The 13106-nt window shown below is 38.8% G+C and overlaps 1 pseudogene across 1 annotated transcript; it reads right to left on the bottom strand.

The window, feature by feature from the left end:
• Window positions 1-3011: 3011 nt before the first annotated feature.
• On the bottom strand, window positions 3012-10637 carry LOC118562267 (annotated as a pseudogene). Its single transcript, XR_004930552.1, has 12 exons — window positions 10381-10637; window positions 10150-10278; window positions 9731-9841; window positions 6798-6931; window positions 6160-6269; window positions 5773-5905; window positions 5518-5656; window positions 5346-5422; window positions 3946-4046; window positions 3725-3854; window positions 3585-3634; window positions 3012-3469 (listed from the first exon to the last, which is right to left on the bottom strand). The product of XR_004930552.1 is annotated as a complement factor B-like (transcript).
• Window positions 10638-13106: the final 2469 nt, after the last annotated feature.

Genomic DNA, 13106 nt, shown 5'->3' with positions numbered 1-13106 from the left:
AGGACCTGAGCAGCCATAAAAGAGTTTGGATGAAACCTTTTAAGGCTGGAGCAATTCTTCAAAGTGGTCTATTTTTGCACTTTTAATTTTTCAAAAAATCCCAGAATTGTTTAAGAACCTTTTTGAATGGAAACAGTTTCTTAGAAAGTTGGGTTATATAATGATCAGAGTCAGAATCAGCTTTGTTTGCTAGGTATGTGTACACATACAAAAAATTGGACTGTGCAATTGGATTGTGCAATACTCACAAAGTGCTTACTTATACATTAATAAAACAACACAATAGTTAAGTAATAAAAATCAAACAATCTGCAGTATAGACAACACATTTGAAAAGCGTTGATCTCTGTCTGATATAAACAAGGGGACAAATTGAGACAATAATGCAATGGTGCAATGAGCAGAGTGCAAGGATGCAGGACTAAATATTATTTTCATTATTATTATGTACATGTCGGAGGTGGAAGTGATGTACAGGTGCACATACACGTACAAACATACATATCCACAGGGTGATGAGTGCAGAGAATGGGAATGCTGGAATTAATGAGAATTATGGCATTATGTACATGAGGCAGGTGGATTGGTGTACTTTATACCTTACCTTATATGACTATATGAAGGGTAGAAATTAACAGCACTTGTTTTGTCAGAGTCAGCTGTTCATTAGAGTGAAGGCTTGTGGGAAAATAAACTGTTCCTGAGTGTAGTGGCTGCATTTACAGCCTCACAGATGTGGTTACAATTTTTTTTTTTTTTTCATATGCGGTTTCATTTACAGAGCCATTTCATTATTTGGAATTTATTTATAACCATTGCACTGTATTTGAAAATGTACATTTTGTTTTACCCTGTTTTTGTAATGACTGTATAATTTATATTCTGTTTGAGTTTTGCAGTTGCTCCAGTCACTTGGCTGACGAACCAGCAGGTGGCCAAGAGGCTGAGCTGATTTGGACCATACCACATCAGTGCTATGGGGGGAAATGGGGTTTTGCTTTATCTGATTTAGTTAGGTTTTTCTATGTTTTGCCCCATGTTTTACCTCCTGTGCACCTGCATCCAATGACTGCCTTGTCAAGCGTCCAAGCACCAGCCAATCTGCCTCAAGTCCTCATCCTACCATCTCACAAGACTCGCTTATAAGGCTCTGCACACATGGCTTATCCTGCCCTTCAGCTGAGTTTAGACCCTCCTCCTTCATGCTCACAAGAGTCACCTGTCTTCCTTCTCTCCTCTAGCGTCTACCACCAGTGTCTGGACCCCAGGGGGGAAGACTTCACTAATCCTAATCCTGAAATGAACATCCAAGCTCATAAACATTCGCAGCTTTCACATCTTCTGCCGGAGTCCGATTGCCTTTTCAATTTTATGTCAAATCTCTCTAATTGCCTCTTTTTGTCTGTGTGAGTCTCTACACATTAAAATAATTTTCTCCATATAGAAAGATACAACTCACAAGAGTTTTTTTCAATATATTGTGAAAATGGCTGAGACAAAATAAGACAACAAATTATGCCACAGTTTAACAAACTGATCATCGGAACCCATTAAAAGAACACATTCCTATGCCTAAAACCTGTTCCGTGACTAACTTTATTTATTTTTTGTCCAAATTACCTCCAGTCTAACCACTGGTAACTGGTAAGCCATGTGCCATCGGCTCTTGGCAGCTTCTCTTGTTGACTTTTCTTTAGACGGCTGCTGGTTCTTTCAAGGACTCAGACTGTGTTGGTCATTTATGGGAACTGTGTGTTAGTTTGTTTTGGAAAGCTAAGTTGTGCAACATCTTATTGAAAAAGCTGATCTATCTGCCTCTGGCCATTTGGGTCATGTGAGAGACTGTGTAGATCACACTGAAATAGTCATAAATGTTTGTTTCCCTTTAGTATTTTTTTTAAGACTGACAATTAAGGAGAGAGATTATGTACACACCCAGTCTTGCTATAAACTGGTTGCAGTTTTGATTTTTAAGGACTAGCATAAGAAGCCATACTACCTTCATCACTGCCCCTTTAAAGCCACAAACTTCTAAGTATATTGGGGGGGGGGGGGGTTACCTGACTCCCCCAGAAACCTTGAAAGCTCGCGAGATCAGGATGGTCTCACGAGGCTGGGGGGGGGGGCTTGATGCCATAGACCAACATAACACAGCACATATTTGGAAGTGTAAGGTAAAGGTGGCTTTGTTCAGTAGGGAAAGGGAAATTACAGAGCAACCTTAATGAATAAAAAAAAAAAAAACTGTCAAAGGTTGATAAAGATTGGAGACTGGAGCAGATGTTCCCCTTTCAGCAGGGTGACGATATAAAAACATAATAGGTTCACATAAAAGCATGTTTCTTAGTCAAACTCTAGACCCAACTGAGAATTTGTGAAGACTTGACAACTGATGTCAGGTCTTCTCTCCATCCAGTCTGACTGAGCCTTGCAAAATAATAAAAATAATATAATAATAATGATAAAAGTTAGTACATATCTGTGCAAAGCTGGTAGGAACTTATCACAAAAGGCCAGCAGTCACACTTACATTTTTTTTTTTTTTTACAAAGTATAAAACTACTACAACTAATAATAATTATAATAATAATAATATGAACTAATAAATAATAATAAATAACAACAACAATAGATAATGCAGGATAGAGGAGTTTGAAGCAATGCTGCCATTCAGGAAAAACGTCCTGAATTAAAATTAGAGGCAGGTGTCTTTCTGCATGGAGTTTGAAAAATCTCCCAGTGTGTGTGTACGTTCTTTCCGGGTACCACAGCTTCTTTTCACAGTCGAGGAACTACGAATGTTTGTTTAACCGATTTTGCGGAATTGCCCTCAGCAGTGTGTGTGAATGGTTGTTTGTGCTGAATATCTCTTTGTTGCCCTGTGATGGACTGACAATCTATCCAGGAAGTACCAAGATACTGTGAGGATAAGGTGGTATAGATGATAGTGTATGAACACCAATATTAATAATTTAATAATAATAATGCCAAATAAAGAAGATGGAAACGGGTAAAATTGTATATGTAAAACTTTAATCCAAGAAATGGTTATTTTTCTGACTGTGTGCAGCTTTAAAATGGCACAAGGATTTATTACACAGATGATCCTCCATGGTTAAAAGAGGGGACATTTTGACCACAATATATATTCAATCATTTCATGAAACTACCAAATACTCACTGAATGCCTCTTATGTGGGGTACTGCCGAAAGGTTGATCTTAAAAGAGAGCAAGCGTGTGCTTTAGGAGCACATGTAATCTCATGAAACAGATTACAGCGTGCAGCTCTGTTTAGTTTTTCAGAAACTTTAGCGCTGTGTAGTCTTGATTATCATCTCCAAGGTTTTCACTAAGGAAAGGGACCATTTTAAAAAGATTGATGTGGAAATCTCTGGAATCATCAGTGGATTCGATCAGACCGTCCGTGGAGCCGCACAGCTGATGAGTTCCCCAGCTGACCACTCCGATCTGTGACAAAAAAAGGAATCACCTCAGCCGTGACTTTGGCTGAACAGCTGTTTCAGGTACATATTCGTGATAACATAACCAATTTATGGCACAATTGCCAGACACGGCTGGTTACCTGGATTGTCCGCTGCTCGTAGTTCTTGAATACAGCCCCGCCAGAATCACCTGTCCCAACAATTTCCCACAGACACAGTCACCACGGCACCCTGCACCTCGATTGTTAATCATGTTGAAAAGGGACGGGAGCGTACATACCTGTGCATGCTATGTGATCTCTCTGCGGTGACCGACCACCGGTGCACAAGAAGTTATCGGTCACAGCAATCGTTTCGTTAGCAGCGGTGATGCCTGGTGCCAGCAGTGCTTTTCTTATGCATGCTGGTCTCTGCAATAAGTCATCCAAGATATTGACAATGAGGCATTAAGTTGGGAGATAAAGCAGCACATGTGAACAGACTCATTTATATCAAACCAACGTTTTCTCCAAGCTTGGCGTGGACGTCCTTTTCTGCCACCAGCGGATCCTTCCTTGTTAGGAAACTCAGTCGCTCAAGTTGATTCTTTAACAGGAGCTGCTCTGTTAATTCAGAACAAAATAAATAAATAAACTGGTACTGGGCCTCTGTTTTAACTACAAGTCAATTTAGCTCAAATGAAAACATAATCTTTTCCTATTAAACATTTAAAACATTGGGTCTTCAGAGGAGATGTTTCCATCCCCCTCCTCCCAAAAGAAATTCAATACTCTTGAATTTTTTTTATTTCTTTTTTTACATTCCCCCTATTTTGTCGTGTGTAAAAACTGAAGTAGTTTTTGCTTCAATCAAGTCGGAGTCCTGCTCTCCCAAAACAAAGAATATGCTTTATTTAATATGACTTCATTAAATGTTACATATTATTTTGTTATTCTTTATACAAGTCGGTAATCAACTCCGAATTTTGTATTTGTGTGAGGTACTTTGGTGCAGCTAAGCTTTTTCATATAGTGTTATACTCACGTAAAATTACTTGCTCCATCGAAATTTGGTTAATTTGTGGGAAAAAAAAAAAACATGTTTGGAAAACTTAGTAGTTCAAAGGTCTGTTGTCTACATGGAGATATATGCTGTAAAGAAAACTACACTCCTAAAGAATAAAGTTCAGCACAATTCTTTGGCAGAAATGTCCCGTCATTAGTGAGCTGTTGGGTTTATGTGCTTTACAGACATATTGCAATCAAACATATCTGTGGAGGAGTCCCATGCTGGTTGAAACAATAATATAGCACATTTTACATTAATGATAATAAAGTTGCAGTTGTTTAGCTTAATCGTAAATAAAATATGTGTATGCTTACACCCTAGCCAGGACTAAAATGAGCTAAAATTCATGAAATTATTTTTACAATATTTTTATGTGCTTTATAATCAATAGTATTAATTTGTCAATTTGCAATTTCTTTTTTTAATATTCTTCTTTTAACCAGGTTTTTCGTTTTATTTGACATTTTGTATCAAACTAATCTTTTCCTGATTGACTGTTTTTTTCTTTAGGCCCTTTGTAACTGATTTAGCAGTAATTTATGGGTCATTTCGAAGATCTGCTTGTCCCCACACTCTTAATGTACTGGCTAGTGTCTTGAGATGCTGCTTCAATATTTTCTCATAATGTTTTTCCTCCTGATGCCACTTATTATGCAAAGTGTTTCAGACGCTTCTTTTTTTATTTTCTGGATGTAAAACAAGGAAGCTGTGTGTTTGAGGTGTTGCCTTACAGAGCATCCATAGGTAAGCCTCCATTTATCTCAAATGTTCATAATAAGTATACAACAATAAAGCATATGTAAATATCTTATTTAAATTTGATATAACAGAGCACAGTGGCAAAACAACCAAACCTTGTTGCTTGCAAGTCGACTCGCCAACCAGCTTGAGAGCGTCGCTGGTCTCCTGGGTGCAAGGTATGCATATTGGTCTGAAAAAAAAATTAAAACAAGAATGTGAGAACTGCAGTATCATTAAGCTATTCTAATTGGAGCCATGATATTTAACATCTGAACCATTGAATACCTCGCAGCACTAGAGATCTTCACTGGTTCCTCCAGTTGGATAAGAGCCACATCATAGTCATAAAACTCGGCCACGCCCACATTCCGTCTGCCCTCGACGTTGTACTTTGGGTGCAACTTGAAAGTTTTCACTTTTTTCTCTGCATAAAAAGATTCAGTAATAAATGGACAATGCTGCATCTGTTTTATTTAACGGTGAAAAAATGAATGTTTTGTTTAGTCAATGGAAAAGTCTTCCGTCAACATTTATCATTACCTCTGCTACCCTGTCCATCTTCAATCTCCACCTTTATATCCGTCGGTTCATCCCCAAAGGTGAAGCAGTGGGCAGCGGTCAGGACAAAGTCAGGCGACACCAGCGAGCCGATGCAAGTTTTGGTTTTTGCTCCCTAAAGTTGTACAGGAGAGGTAGTATAGTAAGTGTATACTGTTAAACCGTGATTCTTTTATGCCGAGGTAATTAATTTAGTCCAGATAAAAATCTCACAACCAAATTAGGATGGAACGTCACTCTGGCAGATAACAGAGAGTGATGAAAATTTTCTTTTAAAAGCCATCATTTCATATTTTACAGACATTTAATGCCATTTCACCATGTTGAATAAACTTCATGATTAGTTCACTAAATTGCTGAATTGTTCACCTTGTTAATGACAAATGCCAACCACGGATATCTTTTCCTCTTGCTTTCTTTGTCATATGTGGTTTCATAATCTCGGTGCAGGCCACAGAGACCTACAACTTCTCTTTCATCTGAATTAAAAAAAGAGATCAAACAAAAAAAATCAGATGCATCATGGTTAGATTTAACTGTAGAAATCGCTCAATTTAAACAATGAACTGTTTTTGTCACGTTTGTGCACAGATGAAAGGATTATGACTTCAGCTTCTCACAAGATTCAAAATATACACATATGTGGATGTTCGCCCAATTATTGATCTATTTCTTTAAACACAAGCCAGAATTGTGCAAATAGGTATAAATATTACATTCGCTTTTGTGCTCAGTGTCCACGGCCATGAATTAAATTACTCCATAACTAGTCTGTCAGGGTGCTCCATCATATCCATCCACATCGGGAGCGAGCAGCTTGCATCTTGACTACTTTGGGAAACTGGAGAACCATCCAGGCCCCCATTTAAGATTGTTAGTCTCCCCTGATCATAATAAGTGCTCAATGAGGAGTTACGGGTACTAGCATAAAAGAGCATGCTCGCACACACACATCACAGCTAAACAAACAGAACAAACACCGCTTTCCCTTTTCAAGGAGGGCTCACCAATTATGTCATCGAAGGTCTCTCGTAATTCTGCAATTTTGACATCCTGAAGTAATGGTTGCCTCCTGTTCCTGCAGTGAGGGGCTGCAGGTCTTCATCGAAGATGTCAGCTCCAATGGCAAAGATATAAATGTCTGTAAAGTGGTGGTACATGACAGGTTAATGTTTCCTTGCTTTGACAAAATATTTGTACCCCTTGAACCATTTTTAAAATTTTGATCACATTACATTTAATGTATTCTATTGGTATTATATTAAACTAAACACAAAACAATTGTGAAATAGTAGAAAATAAGTATCTGAAAAGGGCTTGCACATGTTTTCAGTTACAACCATGCTCAAAGTCAGGGGTTCCCAAACTTTTTTTAGCCGCACACCCCCTTCCATGTCCCAGCCAGGTTTGACGCACCCCCAAGATTTATATATGTATTGTTAAAGTCTACCGCCCCTTCTGGCGGTGAAACACCCTGAGTGGACCCAGCTCTTTTTACCCAGTCAGGCGACCCCCACTTAAATATGACCTTGAAGTTAGGACGCATAAAATAGACAAGTATGCTTTTAGTTATATTTTATCTACTTAAGACTGATGTGCTCTTGATCGGCAAGATGCCCCGATTGCTCATCACACATACATTATATAGGGATCTAGGTACACACCCATGTAAGGGCTGTACACATCCAAACTGTGACATCAGTAGAAAAACTGTCACCTCCAGGGTGGTATCTGATAGATATGTGCCAATCTTTTGGGTCAGTGCTATCTAAGTTTGCCATTCAGTTCTGGGATAAACTGCTTGTTCCACTTGACCTCGTTGATATCCCTAACAGTGTATTTTTTTTATATATATAGTATATATATAATATATATATATATATATATATATATATATATATATATATATATATATATATATATATATATATATATATATCTATATATATATATATATATATATACTCTATACTATCTATATATCTCTATATATATATCTATATCTATATCTATATCATATCTATATCTATATATCTCTACTCTATATATATATATATCTATAAATAAAGAAGCTTCTAAATCTGACGCACCAATTTACACCCGCAAAATACAAACACGAAGCAGTTTGATTTTTGTCCGATGACGAGCGAGCGAGAACTGGTGAAGCAGCACAGAGTAACAATAACTCTAGCGCTCCATAAAGATGCTATTAATCAGCAAAATCTTTCTGATTGTTTCACAGCTGTACCTTCAGCAGGTAAACACGCCCACGGCAACACACCTCGGCTCCCACAGCCCGTTTCTGTCTAAATATGCGCTAAAACTGCCTCTTTAAAATGAACTGCACGGTGCAGTCTGCGCCTGTCTGAATCGCAATGAGAAGTAATACAGATCTGTGCGTCAGCATAGTCAAGAAATCCCCCCCAGGACCAACGTTTTTTTATTTATTTTTTTTTCCCAGGACCAGCGGTAACGACAGCGGTGTGCGTGTCCTGCGCGTCAGAGCTTGTCACCGGTTCAAAGTCGTGGCACCATGAGCAGCAGCGCTGTTTGTAGGCGCTGCGCGATCCGTATAGAGACCGAGTCACTCAATTTAATCTCGTAAAAAAAAAAACCTTTTGGCCCGAATTAAATGTTTCCTCTGCTGACGTAAACAACGTAAAGCCAGGAGAGGGAAAGACATTTTCTGATTCTGGCTCGTTTTCTTCTCCCAAGATCCGTTTGCGATTCTCTCCTCTGTTGCCTCCAATTTCTCTCACTCTCCTCTTTAATGACTAATTTTCACCTTAGATGTCTCACCTGTTCCCCTGATTTCAGCCTATTGAGCATATTCGCAACAATTATTGAAGCAGAGACCACAAGCCATATGCGCATATACAGCACTGTGGATTTTTCATCTTAAAATGAAGCGTAGAAGATTTCTTCTAAATAAATACAGTTTATTAACATTTTCGTGTTAATACTGTATCGTTCTGTGTGAAAATAAAATTATATCTGGGTTTCATACATTCTGAACATAGTGGTTGCAGCATCATGCTGTGGGGATGCTCTTCAGAAGAGACTGAGAAACTTGACTGTTTTCTATGAGGTGGGAGACCACCACTTGACAGGAGTGAGCAGGAATATGACCCCTGCCCTACCTTGGTAACCTTGCATGCAAGATGAATTCTCATGGTATTTGTGCCTTCACAAACACACAAGAATCCATCTTGTACTGCTCCGGCTTCGATCGTTTGATAACAAATCAAAAAGCAGGTTTATGGTTTAAGGCGGGACAAACCGTGGTGACGAAAGCAAGAGGTGTTGAGCTCACAGCTGAACCGATATAAACATGTCAGCACAGGAGGAGGGAGCTGCTGCTATCACATCTGTTTTGTGAGTATCCACAACTTCTTTGAAAGAACAGCAAGAAGTGTCTTGACTTGCTTAACTTCTAGTACTTTATCATAACGCCCGCATCTTATGTTTCAATTTGATACTGTGATTGGTTAAAATTAACCTTTGGTAGGCGGTTAGTAGGTGACACTTCACCCAATCGGCTTAGAAAGTTTCTGCTGAATGTCCTTCTTTGCCCCAAATAGGTCTCATATCGATAATGTGCAGAATGTAGAAGGCTACACATTAGTCTGGCTGGCTAGGTTGGATGCCATTTTTGAAATTAGGAAAAACTCCCCAAAATGCATCTGTAAATGCAGCAAAGGGTGGTTGTAGAAAGCATTGTCTCAGAGCGATTGAATACAAGCCATACTTTTCAGTTTCTTTTAAATAAAAGATCTTGAAAACCATGTGTTGTTCTCCTTCCACACAATTAAACCATTACTTTTTGTTATTCACACAAATTCCCTAAAAGACAAAACGTTTCTGACTTGGACTTCATAAAAGCTAGATCCCCGAAGCTACAGTGTTTAAAGGAGACTGGCATGTTTAAAACTAAACTTACCGAGATGTTCATCTCTTGATCCGGCCTGTTTATCCTCAGTGTGATTCATATAAACTCTGTTCTTTATCCTGGCAACAGTAGGTAAGGGAGAACCGCCCATATTGTAGGCACCTGCAGGGAGGGAAAAAAAACTTTGGCTGGTAAAGGTCTTTGATGTAAACAAAACAACAATTATTGGTGTCCCTGAAGATGTGTGAAAGTCGTTATAGGTTTTATTTCATGTTTGTAACCAATTCCTGCATTGAAAACTAGGAAACCCCAAAATTGCATAACTTAGCCAATGATTATGCCATTTGCTTGACCTTAAACATAAACTACCAAAAATTAGGAACAGGATTTTTTTTAGACTTGCTACCACATTTGCAAAGAATTGCAGAAGATATTGTGTGTGCAAGCAATAAGTGAGATGTGCTTGTTACCATCAGTGAAGAGGATCAGGACATGCCGGTGATCTTTAAATGCCTCATCTCCAACTTGCCTCTGTATGAAAGCCATTTTGTTCTCAAAGGTTGTGAAGACCAGGTTCAGATTTGTTCCAGTGTTTCTGTCTTTAAAAACAAACCAGACACAAACGCATATGTTAAACCACACACCAGAGTCCAGGTATGTATTTGAAACATGATGACATTGTGCACTTGTGCTTGCCTCACCTCCTATTTCAAACTTTTCCAGGTCTTTTACGACTTCATTAAGTTCAACTTTGGCATCAAAAAAAATTCAGAATGTTCACCACTTCGTATATCTCAGATGAGAAGAAGAGGATTTCGTAGTTTGGTGACACACTGAAGGAGGCGATCTGTGGAAAACAGCAACTCAGATGAGGTGGGGGAACCTGTATAAACGTTCCCTCACTCCCTTTAAAAGCTAACTTGAAAGATTGCTGTGAAGCAGTGTTAATCCAGCGAGTCTTGATATTTTAAATTGCTCATGGTTGTTATTTTATAGAGAAAGGGATCCATTTATCAGCAGTGTGCATTTCTGGAAGCCTGCTTTGACAACGAGCCAAGGGCCTCGTGCCAAGAAACATCAGTCAAGGTTATGATTTGTAATTCATAATTAAATTTATCTGTAATGGGCTGTGGTTGTGGCAGCCATATTGGACGATGGACAGTATGTCAAATGAGCCTATAAGTGTGTGGCAGATACTAAATAAAAGCTTCATGCATAATCAGACCCAACTGGCAAACCTGTTCGTCCACACAGTGTTTTCAGAGAGAACAACTCTGCCGTATATGCAAAAAAATGTCCTCCTGTGTGCTCCAACATGTCTTTTTTTAATTCTTGTCATCAATTGATTAAATGCCCAGACCGAGCAGCACTAACTGCTACGTTTCTAACCTGCTTTAAGAGCTCAGCATCTGCATTGCCAGCACCCATCAACAAGCAGTCCTGTGGTCTCACCCCGTGTGCATCCTCAGACCCCCAACTCCACCCGCAATCAGCAGAGCCATCATACCATAACTGCAGTCCAAGCACTATGTTGCTGAGTCTGTGCACACTCAGCGTATCGTAACGCAGAGAGAGCTCTACAGCAGTTGACCTTCCCATTAGAAAATAATATTTAAAAAAATTAATATGAGCTGTTGATGACACATGAACGTCGCTCTGTTTAGCACGATGTTTTAATGAACAGTAAAGTTTATGATGCTCATCCGTGTTGTGGACTACTTTGCAAATTTATCCTGACACTCTGGCAATTTGTCTAGATTCTTTTGGCATTGTCACTTTAAGAGGTGGAGGGGTGTTGCCGGGGAAGTAATTTTTTTTGTGAATTCATAATACCTAAATCCTTTTGATTTTGTGCATTTACATTTTGAAATTTCTGTGCCTCTGTTGATTTTTAAGTAATGGGAGATTTGTTCATTGTTCAAGGCAAAGGAAAACCTTTTAAGATTATTCCGCTACTGAAAAAATGTTTTAAAGGTCTTCCAAAATGTCCGGTCAGATTCAGCTGTGGGCTTTCTCTTAGTATAGCACATCCTTATCATTTTTTGTTTCTGAGACAATTAAAACTAATTGATTGGTAAGATGTACTGTTTGTACAGTTACCTTTCAATCCTTGATTTTCCTCACATTATCCTGCAACCACACCTTCATCCTCTTTGTTGAGTAACTCATTGAAGACCACTTTGCTTGCTCTATGATTCTTTAAAATGGTTTTAACCAAAGGCAATCCTAACACCTTGCTTTTCTCATAAAACACATTTGAAGCATCTTTTTGTAAATTAAGCATCCTTCTTTGAAGGCATGGCATTATAAACTATTTGAAATAAAACATTTTAAAGGGGACATATCTTGCTATTCAGTTCTTTCTTTCCCCATTGAAATATTTACTTCAATACTTTGGCCTGAATGCCTCTTTATTGTAGTCCCACAGCCCGTCTTTTTCCCCTGTTCTGAGAGCAACTAGGTTTTTGAAGCAGTCTCTTTAAATGCATCACCTCACAAGCCGCCCTTCTCCAGGTCACAGATTGTTCCACTTCCCCTTGTTCAACCATTTTTGTACTATGTTGGGGAATGACGTAATAAATTGTGTGTGTTAATACATCCTACAATCAAACATGTGCACCAATCCAAGCTTCAGCATCCTTCAGCTTGGGCTACAAAATCATAGCGAAGAACAAAAATGGTGGATTTGCCAAATTGGTAAACCCAAAGTCCATGACCTTGATTGGTAGAGCCGCAGCAGATACTGTGATGTAACCGTTCGGAAAAGGTTATAGAAAACAGAGAAAGCTGAACAGCTTGAAAAATATGTCCCAAAAGAATATGAAAGTAGTTACGCAACCCGGGAAAGACAACATTAAACTTTTCAGCATTCCTAGAGACTCCAAGTACACACAAACAAATATTTAATGGCTAAAAAAAGTGGACTCTGCATGCTATGTCCTCTTTAAACAGTTTGTTTAAAGATTTGTCAATGCTTTTTAGAGGGGACATAATCATGCAAAAGTCACTTTAGGTGGAGTGGAGTGGAATGCACTGCAACATGGAAGGGATGGGGTGTGAAGTTCCTCCTTTGCGTTTAAAGCCATAGTTCGTAATCCTATTCAGAAACACTTTGTTATACTGGGTAAAATGGTCCTTCTATCCTGGATGCATTCAACACATTATGTATTGAGAAAAAGTTGTCATGATTTGCAGAGGAGGACCAAAGTGGCAACGAGGCGAAGACAGGCGCATGGTGCAAATGATAATATTTAATGGCGGTAACTGACAGGAATACACAAGGGATGCAACGGGAGCTCAGAAACAGGACGATACGACAACGGGAAACAAACACACTGGACTTAAATACAGAGGGGAATTAACATCACACAGGTGAGTCTGATGAACTAATTAACAGAAATGTTCAGGGATCCTAACAAAAGGGAGG

The sequence above is a fragment of the Fundulus heteroclitus genome, unplaced genomic scaffold (genome assembly GCF_011125445.2).
Source record: "Fundulus heteroclitus isolate FHET01 unplaced genomic scaffold, MU-UCD_Fhet_4.1 scaffold_849, whole genome shotgun sequence".
Lineage (NCBI taxonomy): Eukaryota > Metazoa > Chordata > Actinopteri > Cyprinodontiformes > Fundulidae > Fundulus > Fundulus heteroclitus.
This window is presented reverse-complemented; position numbering and strand designations above follow the sequence as displayed.